The 17,374-nt window shown below is 36.0% G+C and overlaps 1 pseudogene across 1 annotated transcript; it reads right to left on the bottom strand.

Annotated features, from left to right (window-relative positions):
• Positions 1-6,219: 6,219 nt before the first annotated feature.
• On the bottom strand, positions 6,220-17,343 carry LOC143565242 (uncharacterized; annotated as a pseudogene). Its single transcript, XR_013141025.1, has 3 exons — positions 17,175-17,343; positions 14,905-15,479; positions 6,220-6,393 (listed from the first exon to the last, which is right to left on the bottom strand). The product of XR_013141025.1 is annotated as an uncharacterized LOC143565242 (transcript).
• Positions 17,344-17,374: the final 31 nt, after the last annotated feature.

The raw sequence follows: 17,374 nt of genomic DNA, 5'->3' as shown, positions 1-17,374 counted from the left end.
ATTATTATTATTATACATGGCAATTTGTACGTTTATATAATTAGAATGATAGTGCTGTCACTAGTGGTGCCAACTAAGCCGGGCCCAAGCTTGACCTTAACTTCATGATGAAGAGGCCATCCTCACCAGCCCCAGCCTCATATTGATTCAGATTTGAAATGATGATTAATGTTTTTATAACCGGATCTACCGGATCTGACACTAAACCAAAAGGGTTACCGGTTCACCGGTTCAATCGGTCAAACTCAAAAATTACAAAAAAAACGTTAAATGAATATATATATATATATATATATATATATATATATATATTTCATAATAAACCGGTTGAACGTTCATCAGTCTGACCGGTTGAACCCGGTTCAGACAGCCAGTTTTTAGAAGCGAGTGAACTGCATCAAACCGAACCGGTCCAGTTTTAAAAACATTGATTATGATTTTTATAGATGCTTTTTTTTGAAACAACAAATTTTTTCACCTAAAATCCCTCTAACCTTGCACTTGCAAGGATTTGAACCCACCACCTCCACTTTAAAAGGTGGACACCATACCACTAGACCATTAGGTCATGGGTATGATTTTTTTTTTTTTTTTTTTTCTGGCAGAAAACGGTGATGGTTGTGAATATTTTGCATATGCGTATTAAATAACATAAATATAAACCAACAATAAATTATTACATATAAATCTTATACTTTTAAGTAAATTACATAGTCAGTCCCTCACCTAATTAAGTTACATGATTAGCCCTTCAAATTCGAAAAAACCGAATTTAACACTTCAACACCAGGTTCAGTTGAGCTTTGTTCTGTATCACCTTGGCCCTTTAGGTTGCTGCTACCTAATAATGCATATGGTGGAGGAAAGACTCATGGTTCGGGTGTTAGGTGGCGGAGTTATTATTGTTATTATTCTCATCACATGGCGGAGTTATTATTGTTATTATTCTCATCACATGGCAATTCTCATCACAGGGCCCGAATGTCGCACCCTGATCCAAGGCCTAGGTGTGGCATCCGTTAGTTGGTATCTGTTTTGTAAATATATCAGAGTTGCGAATTTGTTTTAGCGGAAGTCTTTTAAAATAATATTCTTTTACAAAATGTCGGGTTAGAATACCCGTTTAAATATTGTATGATAAAATATGAGCTGAAGTCTTTGAATAAAATATTTAAAAATCTCATAAATTGAATACCTGTTTTAATATTTCAAATACCTGTCTTTTGAAAATATGGTTCTTTAATAATATTCTGAATAAAATATCTGAGCCATCAGATCACCTCTAATAACTATGTCTCCAATCTTCTAGTCTGTCTTCCATGTCAGCTCTATTATTTACTGTTTCCCTGAAATGAGAGGAAAAATACGTCAGCACGCAGCCGGTGAATGACGCTAACTCAGTTTCAACACCATTGTGTAAACAACAATAATACATTTGTGACAATACTCATTAGGCACCCAACTCAATTGAGATAAAATTACCCTAAGTACATATACAATTAATCACATATACGATATATTTTCTCTTAACAGTCCCGTAAACTTCCAGATGCATGTTTGATGATATGCATGGCCTCGGGGAACTCCGAGTCACCATGTATGAACGGATCCGTACACATGTATACTCTTAATTTGAGTATGCTCGTTTCTTATTATTGTAACACAAAGTTTTAAGGATTCGTAAATCCTATGCAAACAATCAGACTCTAAAAAAGTTGTAAAAGTTTATGGCGTATTCACCTTTTATGAACGTAATCAGTTTCTAACACTGATTCCTGTTTATGGTCAGTTTCTGTTACTGACACCTGTATGTAAATCAGTTCTGTTACTGATTCTTGTTTTTTGATTTCTGCTTTCTGATTGATTGATTGTTATCTCGGATCTATATTACGAGAATAACATTTGTATAAACGATCTAGCTTCAGACCCGTAGTCTGTTTCGTATAGCTTTAACATTAACAAATCATTTGTTTGTATGACCATCCCCATTAGCAACCTAACCCAATCCAACCCTTTATTAAAACACTAATTTCTCACTCTTCTACCTACACAATCCAATCTAACTCAAATTTTCATTCTCATTCACAACCCAACCCAACCAAAATTTTTTATTATGCCTATATGATTTGTGATTAGTTTTTATCTCATATTAGAACTATAAAAACTAATTATTATATTTCATACTTTAATAAATTATTTATAAGTTTAAAAAATATTAACAAACCCATATTAAAAAGATATATTTTTGAAAGAACTCGATTTTTAATGAAATTTACATCGAAATGTTCAGAAAAAAATGTTAAACAAAAATGTATATTTAGATTTTTTAGAAAGGTTAAATATTACAAGTTATTAACAAAATATTAATTTATAGGTGAAATCAATTGTTAGAAAGAAAAAAAAGAGAAAAAGAATATTAAAGTGAACCAATGAAATATGGACATGTGTGAGTGTCTAAGAATAAAAAAGTGTGGTTAACTTATGTGAACTGGGTTTTGTGCATAAAGGTTGCCAACAAATTATTTTTGATTTTTATCTAATTAAATGTGGCAACCAAACTAGTAAAAGGTTCACTAATGGGAATGGTCTATAAAACATTTGGACCTTTAGTTTTTTTATTTGTTTATCAGTTATGTGCTAGGTTTTTTCTTCAGGAAGAAACATCTATATCAGGTTTCTTTTTCAAGAAGAAACATTACTTTAACTATAAATGTTGTGAATGAATATTTCTTAATCAAAAGAAATATTATTTTAGCTATACCCTGTGTGTGAATGCTTACGTTTCTTAATCATAAAGAAACAATAATTTGCCTATAACCTTTACTTATGAAAAGTTATATTATACTTAACAGTGATCAAGGTTTGGGTTATACTGCCGACTATGGTCTAAGCCATTATAATAATAAAATAATATTTAAACAGAACCCCTACCTCACATGGGTATTTGGAGTTAAATGCCTATGACCGATTAAGTAGCACTTCTACTATATATCGCGTTCTAGAGCTTAGATTGTCAGAGCTTCAGAGCTTTGCACATATTACGAGGTCGGCACGCAAATCAAGGCTATACGTGTGAAAGTGAAGTGGTTTCGGTGTGAGTTGGACAAGTAGTGAACCCTCCTATTTATAGCAGATTTTAGACTTCTTCGCGCCGCACGAACCGCCAACATTTTGCTGAGTCATTAGGCGTGTTACCACGTGGCACCACGTGCTGCCACGTGTCCCCACGTGTCTCGCATGCAGTTTCATTACTTCGCGGAATGCGAAGTATACTTCGCGTAGCGCGAAGCAACTCTATGTCGGTTTAATGTCTTTTGTCTTTCGCGTAGCGCGAAGACCTTGAAGCCTGATCCTTCGCGTCGCGCGAAGGAAGAAATTTCATATTTTCCTTTCAGTCCCTGTACTATCCAAAAATACTAAAGCGGCCCTTAGAGGCTCGCGAAGTGCAAAGTGTGCCATCAAAACGCCACATTACGGCAATCGCCTGAGTCCATGTGTGCGTCGGGTGCTTCGCCCCCTCCGTTAGGATTAAGGAGAGCGATTAGGCACATAAGAATATTACTATGGAAACTCTCTTCCTTGAGCTTCCTTTTTCTTTCACCTTTCCATGTGAGATGAAATTTCTTTTTCTTATTTATACCCATGTGAAATTTTTCCACTTTCTTCCATCTTTTCACGTGGGATGAATTTTTCTCATTTCCTTAAAATGAGATGTTTTATTTTTCTCTATTATCTCAATTTTCCCATTACTTGTCGTTGAGATTATTTTTAATCGCTCATCTTTCAAAGTTGACATAATTAGCCAAACTAATTATGGGATTTTCCAGAATGTTGCACCGAGCTCGACCTTAACTTGCACAGAGCTCGAACTCGACTCGTTTCAAGCTCTATTTTCAAACTCAGGTTCGGCTCGTTTACTATTTATCAATTATTTTGTATTTAATTTTAATTATAATTATTTATATATGTATTTTTCTATTATAATTTTATGTATAGAATAATATATATTATTTAGTTATTTTTATTTATTTTTTCATAACATTATATATATTAATTAATAATTATTAAATATATATATTAAAATTATATAAATGACAGATTTGTTTAGGCTCCTAAACAAAAACCGACTGAATCTTTTCTCCGGCAATTTCTTATTCTCGACAATGAACCAGTGCTCTTTCTTTTTTTATCTTTGATCATGAACCTCCGGCTTTGTCCCTCTTCTCGTTGCAAATTAAATAAATAAAACCAAAATATGTTAAACCAAAATCAAAGTTAAGGAATGGACATGATGAGTTTAAAGATATTCAGGTCACCAACAAGAAGCCAATACTACCATAGATACGTCGGGATCTAAGTTCACCGCCACTACCGAAACCGTAGGGAGAGAAACCACCACTGATGTATGTGTTCAAAAACCACCATCGTCAGATTCAGATTTGAACACTCAATCGATGATGATTTTTATAGATGATGGCAGAAAGCGGTGGTGGTCGTGAATATTTTACACATGCGTATTAAATAAAATAAATATAAAACAACAATAAATTATTACATATAAGTCTTAAACATTTAAGTTAATTACTTAATCAGTCCCTCGCCTAATTAAGTTACACGATTAGCCCTTCAAATTCGAAAAGGCTGAATTCAACACTTCAACACTAGGCTTAGTTGAGCTTTATTATGTATCATCTTGGCCATTTAGGTTGCTGCTACCTAATAAATGCATATGGTTAAAGAACCAAGTTAATTAAAAAAGCAAAAACGGTTAAAAATTTGTAGGGGTGCAAACTAGCCGAGCCGCTCACAAACTACTCGAGATCGGCTCGTTAAAAGCCTGAGCCTAAAAGTAAGCTCGTTTAATAAACGAGCCCGAGCATCACTTATCGAGCTCGAGCCGGCTCGCAAACCTAAACGAGCCTGCCATTTATACAATATTTAAAATATATATTTAATAATTATTAATGAATATATATAATGTTATGAAAAAATAAATAAACATAAACTAAATAATTTATATTATTTATACATAAAATTATAATTCAAAAAAAATTATATAAAAATAATTATAAATAAAAAAAATTTAATAAATAGTAAACGAGCCGAGCTCGAGCTTGAAAATCTACTCACGAGCCGAGCTTGAGCTTTGAAAATGGAGCTCGAAACGAGCCAAGCTCGAGCTCCGTGTAAGTTAAACGAGCCGAGCTCGAGCTCGGGCTCCGTGTAAGTTAAACAAGCCGAGCTCGAGCTCGGGCTCGGCTCGGCTCGGCTCGTTTGCGCCCCTAAAAATTCGGTTGCACATTGACCTGTTTGCGACACGGGTTAACTGGTCTTCGTAGCATAACGCTTTTCTTCTTCGTAATATGTGTTAAAGCCTAAGATTTCTTTGAGTTCTTCAAAGGACGGCATGCTTGCACACGCCCACCCTTAATTGCTTGCAGTGCATCCTGCAGATGTCATGATAAACAACCCATGTAGAAAGCATATTTTGCAGTTTACATAAACCGTGTTATCGGCTTTCAGTATAATAAAATCAATGTTGATACTAAAATGCATGCACAACTGATACGAATTCCGACCGCATCAAAGTGTCTTGCCTAAAGCCACTGATGTCAAACAATTATGCTCATTGTTTTGATACTGGTTCGTACCGGCCGGTTGAACCGGTAATACCGGGTTTCGCTTATCAGACAGGTATTTTGAGCCTGGTATTTTTAAGCGCTTTGCTAGAACATCGAACCAGCGTTTTTTTTTCTAAAATACTGGTTTAAACCGGCAAACCGGTTCTAAGCCCAAGCAATTTTTGATATTTTGCTACCCATGTTTTTTAAATATTACTTTTGGCCTAGCGATTAACATCGAAACAAGTAAACTTTTGGATTATTTTTTGAAAGTCGAATGCTTTTGTATTATTTTTTTAGTATGGATTAACATTTAGATTATATTTTATTATAGAATCATATAATTTTGTGTTATTTTGTGAGTTGAGGTTGCATTTATATAACTATAAACCTGGTTGAACCTCCCCGGTACAGCCCAATCCGATATGAGTTAAATACTGGTTTTTAAAACATTGATTATGCTAGTAACCGTCGATAGCCTTTGCTATATTGCAATATCGTTCATTTGTGTTCTTGTCAATGTTTATCTGGTTAACCCTAATTTTTTTTTTTTTTTTGAAGATCTAGCCTATCTTAAATTCGGCTATTTATCTTCATTTCAGTACATTAAATTTCTCGTTCCTATCAACACTGCAAAAAAGGAACTAACCTCCATCGCACGAATAGATACCCCTAACAAGGAAAGAGGATATACTACAATTTTAAATCCGACTTCCTCGAGTTCTAGAGGAGTGAGTATTGGTGTTTTGCCCCCACCTTCAAGTATGTTGGCCTACATAAAAAAAAAATCATAATTTACTGATAATAATGCTAATGCTATAATAACATTTAGAATTCTTACATAAAACACCAACTTATTTTTCATCAGTAGAATTTAGGTCATTGTGTATACTAAAAACTCTTGGGTTTTAGCATCTAAATTTAGAGTATTAGTTGAACTTTTTAACTAATCTAGCAACGGAAGCATGAAATTATAGGTAACTATTAACAACCTATTGTTAATTTTATGGAACATACCATTATGTTACAAAAGCTAAAACCCGAAAGAGGATCAATTTACAAGAACAAGTAGGTTAACAAAATGTAAATGTAAGATAACTCTTTTACCTTAAAAAAGTAGTATGCTTTGAAGAGGATGAGGGGCTAGCTTCCAAGATTAGGATGCCTCAAGTAGCTTATACCCACGAGCAACACCGAACAAGTGTTAGGACGAGAACACGAGATCAAAACCGAGCACCCGATCCTTGTTTCTTTGGTTTCGGCCGAACCAAAAGGGAGAGGGAGAGAGAGTTTTTTATTTCACACTTGAAAATCAAAAGACAGTCATTTTGAATGCATGTGTAGGCTAAGTGTTTTGTACTCAAAGTTAACCAAGAGTCACTAGAGAAGATTGGCCTGTTGGGGTGGTGGTGGGTCCCACCCAAAACCGGCCACCCCTTTTCTTTTTTTTATATATATCATATATATAAATGTAGCCTATACTTTTATAAAACAATTTTAAAACTTTGCATAATTATTTAACCAATTAAATAATTAAATAAATAAATAATCCAAATTATTTATTTTAATTTTTCAAGTGCAATTTTCAGAAAACGCGATTTCCTGAATTTTGTGTTCGGTATTCGTTTAAAGATCATATCTTAAACAAATACAATCCGGTGTCTATCTAGCTCGTTATTGGGTATGACCCGACTTGGATCAAACACAGTTAGCCACATTAATCTAAAATACGTGTCTCGAGCATACGAAATTCCAACCATCTCCCACTTGCACGAGATACGCAGATAATTAATGCTAGTAGTGAATCCCGCCTAACTCGGTCCACCACCCCTAATGTGTTTGACGAAGTGCCATTCAATAACATCATCCCCTTCAAATTCCTTACTTGAAAATGATTTAGGTGAATCAATCATCTATCCTTTTGTCGCAGATGTCATGTTAAATCCAAAGACACAGAACGATCATTCTCTGTTGACTTAATTTATCGAGCCTTAGACATCTAACTATCAACGAATAAGAGGGACAAATCCCGTCTTGATTACATACGTCTCTCATAATTACCTTATACTCTACCTGTACTTAGCCTTACACACTGCCATGTCTCAAAACAACAAAGAACTAAGCCAAAGTATCATACTTGGTAAATATCAAGACCCAATATGTATCTCAGGTCAGAGGATACCATGATATTCTCCTTTACTCAAAATTTACTTATGAGCAGTCACAAAGACTCCATGTAGCAAAATTTTGAGAGCGGGTCAGTCCAATATTTGTACCTAACAAATATCTATGAACCTTGGCAGCAAACATATGCTATATATTCACCTCATGAATATCAACCAATCCTAGTTCATAATAGTCTTACCTTCATATTTGCTCCCACAAAAATGATCGACTACGGACGTTTAGAACAATCAAATTATTCATGGATTAAACATGCTAATATGGAACATAACTTAAAATATATAATTAATCCATAATTATATTAATAAGTCGACTTACATCCGTTCCTTTACAAAATCTATACTAACTCGATCAAATCCACTCACTAGAATACCGAAGTCCTAAGGCACAAACGTGACTCTCATGTTTTGGCCTTTCCAGGAGCTTTGTAAGTGGGTCCGCCAAATTTTGATCGGTATGAACCTTGTGAATACATATCTTTCTCTTTTCAACTTCATCCCTTATGTAGTTGAATCTCCGCTCAATGTGCCTAGTCTTTTGATGTGCACGAGGTTCCTTGATTTAAGCAATCGCACCCTCGTTATCACAAAAAATTTCTAGAGGGTCCTGAATGGTACGGACTACCCCTAGATCGGCAATAAACTTCCTTATCCATGCAGCTTCTTGCGCTGCCAATGAAGCGGCGATGTACTCGGATTCTGTGGTGGATAAGCCACCACATCTTACTTGGAACTCTTCCATGATACCGCTCCACCGTTCAAAACAAAAACATATCCAGATTGTGATCGAGAATCATCTCGATCAGTTTGGAAGCTCGCATCCGTGTAACCTTTTACTACGAGTTCTTCCTCACCCGATCCGTATATCAGAAACATATCCTTAGTCATTCTAAGGTATTTCAGTATACTCTTAACTGCCATCCAATGGTTGTTTCCTGGATTATGTTGAAATCTACTTGTCATGCTCAGAGAGCATGACACATCCGGTCTAGTGCATATCATAGCATACATGATGGATCCAATAGCCGAAGCATATGGGATATTCTTCATCCTGTCTTGCTCTTCCTTAGAGCTGGGACATTGAGATGTATCTAATACTGTCCCTCTCTGAATAGGCACCAAGCCTTTCTTAGAGTTTTCCATCTTGAACCTTTTCAAGATCTTCTCTATGTATGCACTTTGGTTCAAACCAATTAACCGCTTCGATCTATCTCTATAGATTTTTATTCCCAAAATATAGGCGGCCTCACCAAGATCCTTAATAGAGAAACAACTTCCAAGCCATGACTTAATACCTTCCATGGTTGGAATGTCATTCCCAAATAATAATATGTCATCTATATATAGCACGAGAAAGGTAATGATACTCCCACTAGCTTTCTTATATACACAAGCCTCATCGCCATTTTTGATGAATCCGAAGTTCTTAACTTCTTCATCAAATCGACGGTTCCAGCTACGAGATGCTTGTTTTAATCCACAAATGGATTTCTTTAATTTGCATACTTTGTTAGGATGTTGCGGATCGACAAAACCTTCTGGTTGAACCATATAGACATCTTCCTCGAGATGTCCATTAAGGAAAGCCGTTTTGACATCCATTTGCCATATCTCATAGTCATAATATGCGGCTATGGCAAACAGTATCCTTATAGACTTTAGCATTGCGACAGGTGAAAAAGTTTCATCGTAATCAACCCCTTGAGTCTGAGTGAAACCTTTTGCTACAAGTCTCGCCTTGTAAGTATCCAAATTACCGTGCATGTCTGTTTTCTTCTTGAAAACCCACTTACTTCCAACTGGCTTGGAGTTCAGCGGTGGTTCAACCAAATCCCATACTTGGTTGTCATGCATAGATTGCATCTCAACGTTCATGGCTTCAAGCCATTTGTCACAATCAAATTGTGAAATTGCATCATGGTAGGTAGTAGGCTCATCGGAATCTACTATATAGCATCCATCTATGAAAAATTCATATCTTTCTGGTGGATGACTAACTCTACCGGACCTACGAACGTTTTGTGTGTCTTGATCAACTATTTGATCATCTTCAACAACCTCTTGTTGAATGCTAGTGTCAACCATACGTGTATCATTCTGCGGTTCTCGATCCTCCTCGAGTTCCACAGTTCTGTCAGTTCCTTCCATAAGGAACTTAGTTTCTAAAAACTCAGCCTTCCGAGCAATAAATACCTTTTGCTCGTTAGGGTTGTAGAAATAATACCCCAAACAATCTTTGGGATATCCTACAAAGATACACTTAGTGGATCTGCTTTCGAGTTTGTTTTGGGCGTTGTTTTTGACATAAGCCTCACAACCCCATACCTTTAAGTATGATAGCGATGGAACCTTTCCATGCCATATCTCGAAAGGTGTTTTGTCCACTTTCTTGGTTGGGGCCATATTTAAAATACGAGCCGTGGAGATCAGCGCGAAACCCTAGAAAAATGGAGGTAGATTGCTTCTAGCCATCATAGATCGAACCATATCTAATAAGGTTCGATTTCTCCTCTTGGACACACCATTGTGTTGCAGTGTCCCGAGTGGAGTAAGTTGCGAGACTATCCCACAGCTTCTAAGGTGCAATTGGAAGTCATCACTTAAATACTCACCTCCTCGATCCGATCGAAGTACTTTGATTGTTTTGTTCAGTTGATTCTGTACTTTATTCTGGAAGACTTTGAACATTTCAAAGGCTTCGTCTTTGTTCCTCAACAAATACACATACCCATACCGACTGAAGTCGTCAATAAAGGTAATGAAGTACCTCTCGCCACTTCTAGTCATCGTCTTAAAAGGTCCACATACATCCGAATGTATGATCCCTAATAAATCTTTTGCCCTTTCACATGTTCCAGTAAAGGAGTTCTTGGTCATTTTTCCTAACATACAAGACTCGCATTTATCAAATGAAATACTCTCATTTGATTCCAAAAGACCTCTCTTTTGCAGTGTATTGATGCGATCTTTGTTAATGTGACCAAGGAGACAATGCCATAAAGAAGTATTACTCAAATCAGATTTGAGTCGTTTGGTGCTTGATTGGTACAATGTATTGTCAATGATTGTGTCATCATGAACTAATTCGTAAATGCCATTATACGGCATCGCCTTAAAATAAAAGACATTATTCATAGATACACAAATACCATCATTAACAAAACATAATTCATATCCATATTGTTTTAAAAGGGAAACCGACATAATATTCCTAGTCAAACTAGGAGCATATAAAGTGATACAAAATTATTTCCAAACCATTTGAAAATCTTAATACAAAATCTCCACGAGCTTCGACATCAACTCTTGCTCCGTTGCCCATGTAGAGACTTGTGTCTCCCTTCTTGAATCCTTTACTTCTCCTGAACCCCTGCAACAAATTGCAAATATGAGTTCCACACCCAGTATCTAATACCCAAGTGTTAGAAGAAATAACATTCAAGTTAATATGAATCATGAAAGATGTACCTGAGGGTTGCCCAACTTCCCTCTTATCCTTCAACTGCTTAAGATAGGTGGGACAGTTTCGTTTCCAATGTCCCACCTTTCCACACTCAAAGCATGGATCGATTGAAGCAACCGCTTGCTTCTCCGGTTTAAACTTCGGGGTTTCGACAACCTTCCCTTTCCTTTTACCCTTCGCTTGACCCTTTCCTTTGGCAACATTTTCCTTGGGCTCTGGGTTTTGCCTCTTCCTGTTTCCTCCCTCTTTGATAATAAGAACGGGCGAGACTTTCTTGCCCATTCCCGCCTTGGCCTTCTTGAGCATTACGTGAAGCTCACCAATGCTCTTGTCCCATCCTTGCATGTTATAGTTCATAACAAATGTCTCAAAGCGCTTAGTTAGACCATTTAGGATCAAATCCGTGGCTAACTCCTTCGAGATGGGACAGTTAAGCCTCTCGAGGAGATCTATGTGACTCTTCATCTTGAGCACATATGAGGAAACGGACTGGTTTTCCTCCATCCTACAAGCATGTAAGGCTCGAACTGTTTCGAACCTTTCAACTCTAGCTTGTTGAAGGAACATTTCCTTCAACTGTGTGATCATGTCGTAGGCTATATGGAGTTCAAATTCCTTCTGGAGTTCGGGAATCATAGTCCCGAGCATTAAGCACGACACTTGGATCGAATCCTCTTCGTGCTTAGTCCAGCTTTCGTAGGTTGTGGTATCATTTATATCGGGTTCGTCGGGAATTGGTTCCTCTAGAACATAGTACCGTTTTTCTTGTTTAAGAACTATTCTTAAATTGCGGTACCAGTCCATAAAGTTATGGTGATTTAAACGGTCCTTATCTAATATGGATCATAAAGATAAATTGGAGACCGGTGGAATAAGATTGTTTTGAGGAGCGTTATTAGCGGCCATCTACAAATTTTATAAGGTTTAAATTAGTATATAACTCAATTTAATTATTAATTACCCTTTACCAAATTAAAATCAAGAATTAAATTCTAGAACCCAACGATAAATCAAACTCCGGTTAGGTGACCTTTATCCCGTTTTTCAATTTATCAAGGTAGCCAACTTTTGACAATTGCAACCCTTTGCAACTTCTAGACCTTTATGGGACCGTACGAAATCATATTTCGTGTCGGCATGTTTATCCCATCAACACAATTGTATTCCACGCTTAGGTGACTTTTATCACGTGGCATCCAATTCGAGTCGTCCTACTTGTGTCAACATGTGAGATCAACACATAAGTGGTTAGGTGACCTTTATCCCACTTACATGTCAAACCCACCCCAAACTTATTAGTTCCCCCATAGCGGTTAGGTGACCTTTATCCCGCTAAGAGTTTCCTAATAATTTGAGTGTTACACAAAAGGATGGTGTTAAACTCTTTTACTTTTATAAAAGGGATTTTAGTTTTCCTTATTCTAGATTAGAAAACTTTTACCATGTTCTAACATGCATTTAGTAACACGGTTATATGAAAACGATTTTCACCGGTTCTAATTATAATAAAACCATTTTTATTATAGGCGTGAGACGGCTATTTAATAACATTATTTTATAAATACTACGTGTCACGTCAATTACCAATAATTATTAGAACCCATTTTATATGCTTGTTTAAATGATCTATGTGACGAATTGATATCCTATATCTACCATTCAAACACAATCAAACATAATCATACAAGCATACATACAAAATAAGCAACCCATAAACACGAGCCTCTAAACGGACCACGCTTGTTAGCCGAAACAAGTGTGTGTCCTAGTCCGATCCTAAGGGACATAACATGACACAAGGATGAGTAATATGCTCCCACTTGATCTCGCATCCCAATGCTTCAAGCGTTTCCTCTTCAATCGTTGTGATTTCAACTTGGGCTTCTTAGTGGGCCTTGGACTTCCATAAGCCTCCTTGGGCCCAAAAGGTGAATTTGGGCTTTAATGGGCTTTGAATCCCAAAATGGGCTTGTGAGACCCAATTAACCCAAATAAGCTCAATAGGCCCAATCCACCAAAACTTGCAACTCTTCAATTTACAACAAACATATCCTAATACATTTGTTCTAAAATGAAGTAAATTACAAACAATCTATTTACTATTACAACCATTTGTAGAATAAACACAAGCCCTAATTACTATTACATTCCAAATGAATAATAAAATTAAATCACAACACACAAACACAACATCCACGTCGGTCTAGGCTCGGTTTAGGGACTAACTTACAAATAAATACATATCCACATATATATATATATATATATATATATATATATATAAAAGGACTAAAAAACCCCTCATACCTCTTATTGGGCTTCGGCCCAATAAAAACCGGGCAGCCCAATGGGCTTCGGCCCATTACCGAAATGGGCTTCGGCCCACATAGCCCCACCTTTTTTTTTTGAACTTTAACATCCATATGTTAAAATCCTGGTTTTTATAAAAACTCATGCATGTTAATTTTTATAAAACCAAAAGGGGAAAAATTAAAAGGAAACCTACGTCCTTGTAACCGGCTCTTGATGCCAATTCTTGAGTTTTAGCATCTAAATTTAGAGTATTAGTTGAACTTTTTAACTAATCTAGCAACGGAAGCATGAAATTATAGGTAACTATTAACAACCTATTGTTAATTTTATGGAACATACCATTATGTTACAAAAGCTAAAACCCGAAAGAGGATCAATTTACAAGAACAAGTAGGTTAACAAAATGTAAATGTAAGATAACTCTTTTACCTTAAAAAAGTAGTATGCTTTAAAGAGGATGAGGGGCTAGCTTCCAAGATTAGGATGCCTCAAGTAGCTTATACCCACGAGCAACACCGAACAAGTGTTAGGACGAGAACACGAGATCAAAACCGAGCACCCGACCCTTGTTTCTGTGGTTTCGGCCGAACCAAAAGGGAGAGGGAGAGAGAGTTTTTTATTTCACACTTGAAAATCAAAAGACAGTCATTTTGAATGCATGTGTAGGCTAAGTGTTTTGTACTCAAAGTTAACCAAGAGTCACTAGAGAAGATTGGCCTGTTGGGGTGGTGGTGGGTCCCACCCAAAACCGGCCACCCCTTTTCTTTTTTTTATATATATCATATATATAAATGTAGCCTATACTTTTATAAAACAATTTTAAAACTTTGCATAATTATTTAACCAATTAAATAATTAAATAAATAAATAATCCAAATTATTTATTTTAATTTTTCAAGTGCAATTTTCAGAAAACGCGATTTCCTGAATTTTGTGTTCGGTATTCGTTTAAAGATCATATCTTAAACAAATACAATCCGGTGTCTATCTAGCTCGTTATTGGGTATGACCCGACTTGGATCAAACACAGTTAGCCACATTAATCAAAAATACGTGTCTCGGGCATACGAAATTCCAACAAAAACAACAGCCAAAATTGATAATTTATAGTCTTATATATAAAAGCATTAAATTTATACATAAAAACAGAGTTATATGCAATGTTAAATTTAATATGAAAATGTTACGCTAACCAGTTACAAAATGAACCAAAAACAGGTAATCAAAACCATTTAAATACGACTCAGATGTACAACAGAGTAAAATAATAACTAAAATGGGACAAAACCGATTCTCAATATAAAACATGTTTTTATTTGCTAACCATTTTAGGAACTTGAGGAGCAACTTCGCAGAACGCTTTCATCTCTTCTTTGGAAGCAAGTGCATCAATAAAAAGAGCATCGGCTCCAGCATCAGCAAAAGCCTGTGATCTCCAAAGCGCCTCTTCTAACGATAATGCTTGTCGGGAATCAGTTCTTACTATAATAACAATATCAGAACTGCTCTCGTTTCTAGCATCAACTGCTGCTTTTATCTTCATTACAGCTTCCTCTCTAGGTATCACTTTCCTGCCTTGTGTATGACCACAAGCTTTTGGAGACACCATGCAATTTTAGCATATATTAACAGCATTAGATTCATACTTTTGAAGATATTATTATGATATCATGATTAAGAAATGAACCTGATCTTCAATAAATATTCCTGCAAATCCCGCTTTAATATACCCCTTGACGGTTCTTTTCACATTCATGGCGTTTCCATAACCGTCATCCCCGTCACCTATAACTGGAATGGATACAGCTTCAGTGATTAGTTGACCTTGGTTAATCATTTCTCCATAAGAAATTAGTCCTGTGTCTGGTAAGCCCAACCGAGTAGCAGATATTCCAAAGCCTATTAAGAGAAATAAAATACAATTAATGTAATCTACAAGTGACAACATAATCAAAATAACTCATATCTGTTTATAACTTTCCATGCTCAAGAAAACATCAAAAAATTGACTTTCAAGGTCAAATTCCGACTTCAAAAATTCAAAATAGATACAGATTTGGTGGAAAGAATTGATATGGCATGCTTCATGCTTCTGAACTTACTGTCCAACGAAGTACCGCTTTGTTTCAATAACTAGAGAACTTGTATGACTAGTGAAGTTTAAAGTTTAAACTATTCAAGTTTGACCACAAAAGTCAAATTTAACATTTAAACGAATAGTAGTTTGCATCAAATTAGGTCTTTCACTCGTCCGCTCGTTTAGGTTATGAAGGCTTAACCATAACCAGAACCGAACAGTTGTTTAACCGTCGGTTATGGGCCGGTTTCGGTTAATTGTCCAATGTATTGTTTTTTCTTTGTTCCAATTTAATATCTTAGTTACGGTGTTCCAATCTCAATTATGAAGTTTCGAAGCTGAAATATACCGGTTTCCAAACTATGTTATAAACAGTTGCACCATAAATTCAAATGTTCGAATTACAAATGGAGGTATAAAATTTGGAAAATAAAAAAGCATAAAAGGTTCGGCCCAGTTTCGTTTATAGTCTGTTCACGAAGAGACACTACCCGTAACCATAACCATAACTGTCGGTTTTGCTAGGCTATGGTTACTTTCTGTTATTTTTTTCGGTTTTCGGTTATGATAACAATTAACACATACAATGATCTGCTGTAGAGCCTAATTTCACCTAATTTGAATTCATACCTAAACCTATAAAACCATACGAGTAATTAAAATCGAAATCAATTCATTAAAATTAGGTACCAGTAGTAAAACAAAACTGAAAGCCAGCTCGTTCCACAAGCTTCGCACTTAGCGCATTAAAACACGCAGGTCCTTGATGAACTCCGGGGAAATCAGTTTTTTCGGTTAACGATTCAGTTTTTGGTTATGGTTCGTCTTTTGCTCACCACGAGTCATTTACTCAAATTTTCACCAGTAACCGAAAAAACATGAAAAACCAAAACTTAACATAAACCAACGGTTATGGTTTTATGTTTCTGTAAACACCCAACTTCCTGTTCAGTTTTGGTTTTGCATGTAATAAAAACCGAGGCTTAACATAAACCAACAGTTATGGTTTTATGTTTCTGTAAACACCCAACTTCGGTTCGGTTTTGGTTTTGCATGTAATAAAAACCGAAACCGAACGGTTTTCAAAATATCAAAAACCAAACCTTAACATAAACAAATTCCTGTTCAGTTTTGGTTTTGCATGTAATAAAAACCGAACCTTAACATAAACCAAGTAAAAACCAAACTTCGGTTCGGTTTCGTTTTTGCATGTAATAAAAGCAGAAACCGAACGGTTTTCAAAATAACAAAAACCGAACCTTAACATAAACAAACGGTTATGGTTTTATGTTTTCGTAAACACCCAACTTCCTGTTCAGTTTTGGTTTTGCATGTAATAAAATCCGAAACCGAACGGTTTTCAAAATATCAAAAACCGAACCCTAACAATTAACAAATGCAATGATCTTCTTTATATTATAACCTATTCTCACTTAACATTAATCCACACCAAAAACCAAAACCTAAACCAGCTCGTTAAAAACAATCAATTAATTGATTAATTAGAATTAGGTTACCAGTAGTGAAGCAGTACTGAAAGCCAGCTCGTTGAATAAGCTTCGCACTAAGCGCATTGAAGCACGCAGGTCCTAGATGAGCACCGGGAGTATTAAGTACCTCCCGTAGCTTCTTCGCCGACGGTGATGACGGAACACGGCCGTTGGATGCGGTGGATGAAAGACTCATGTTTCGGGTGTTAGGTGGCGGAGTTAATTGT

The sequence above is a fragment of the Bidens hawaiensis genome, unplaced genomic scaffold, assembly GCF_021521415.1.
Source record: "Bidens hawaiensis isolate Kalapana, Puna unplaced genomic scaffold, B.hawaiensis_p1.1 tig00022310_1, whole genome shotgun sequence".
NCBI lineage: Eukaryota > Viridiplantae > Streptophyta > Magnoliopsida > Asterales > Asteraceae > Bidens > Bidens hawaiensis.
Note: the sequence above shows the minus strand (reverse complement) of the source record. Positions and strands in the feature narration are given on the sequence as shown.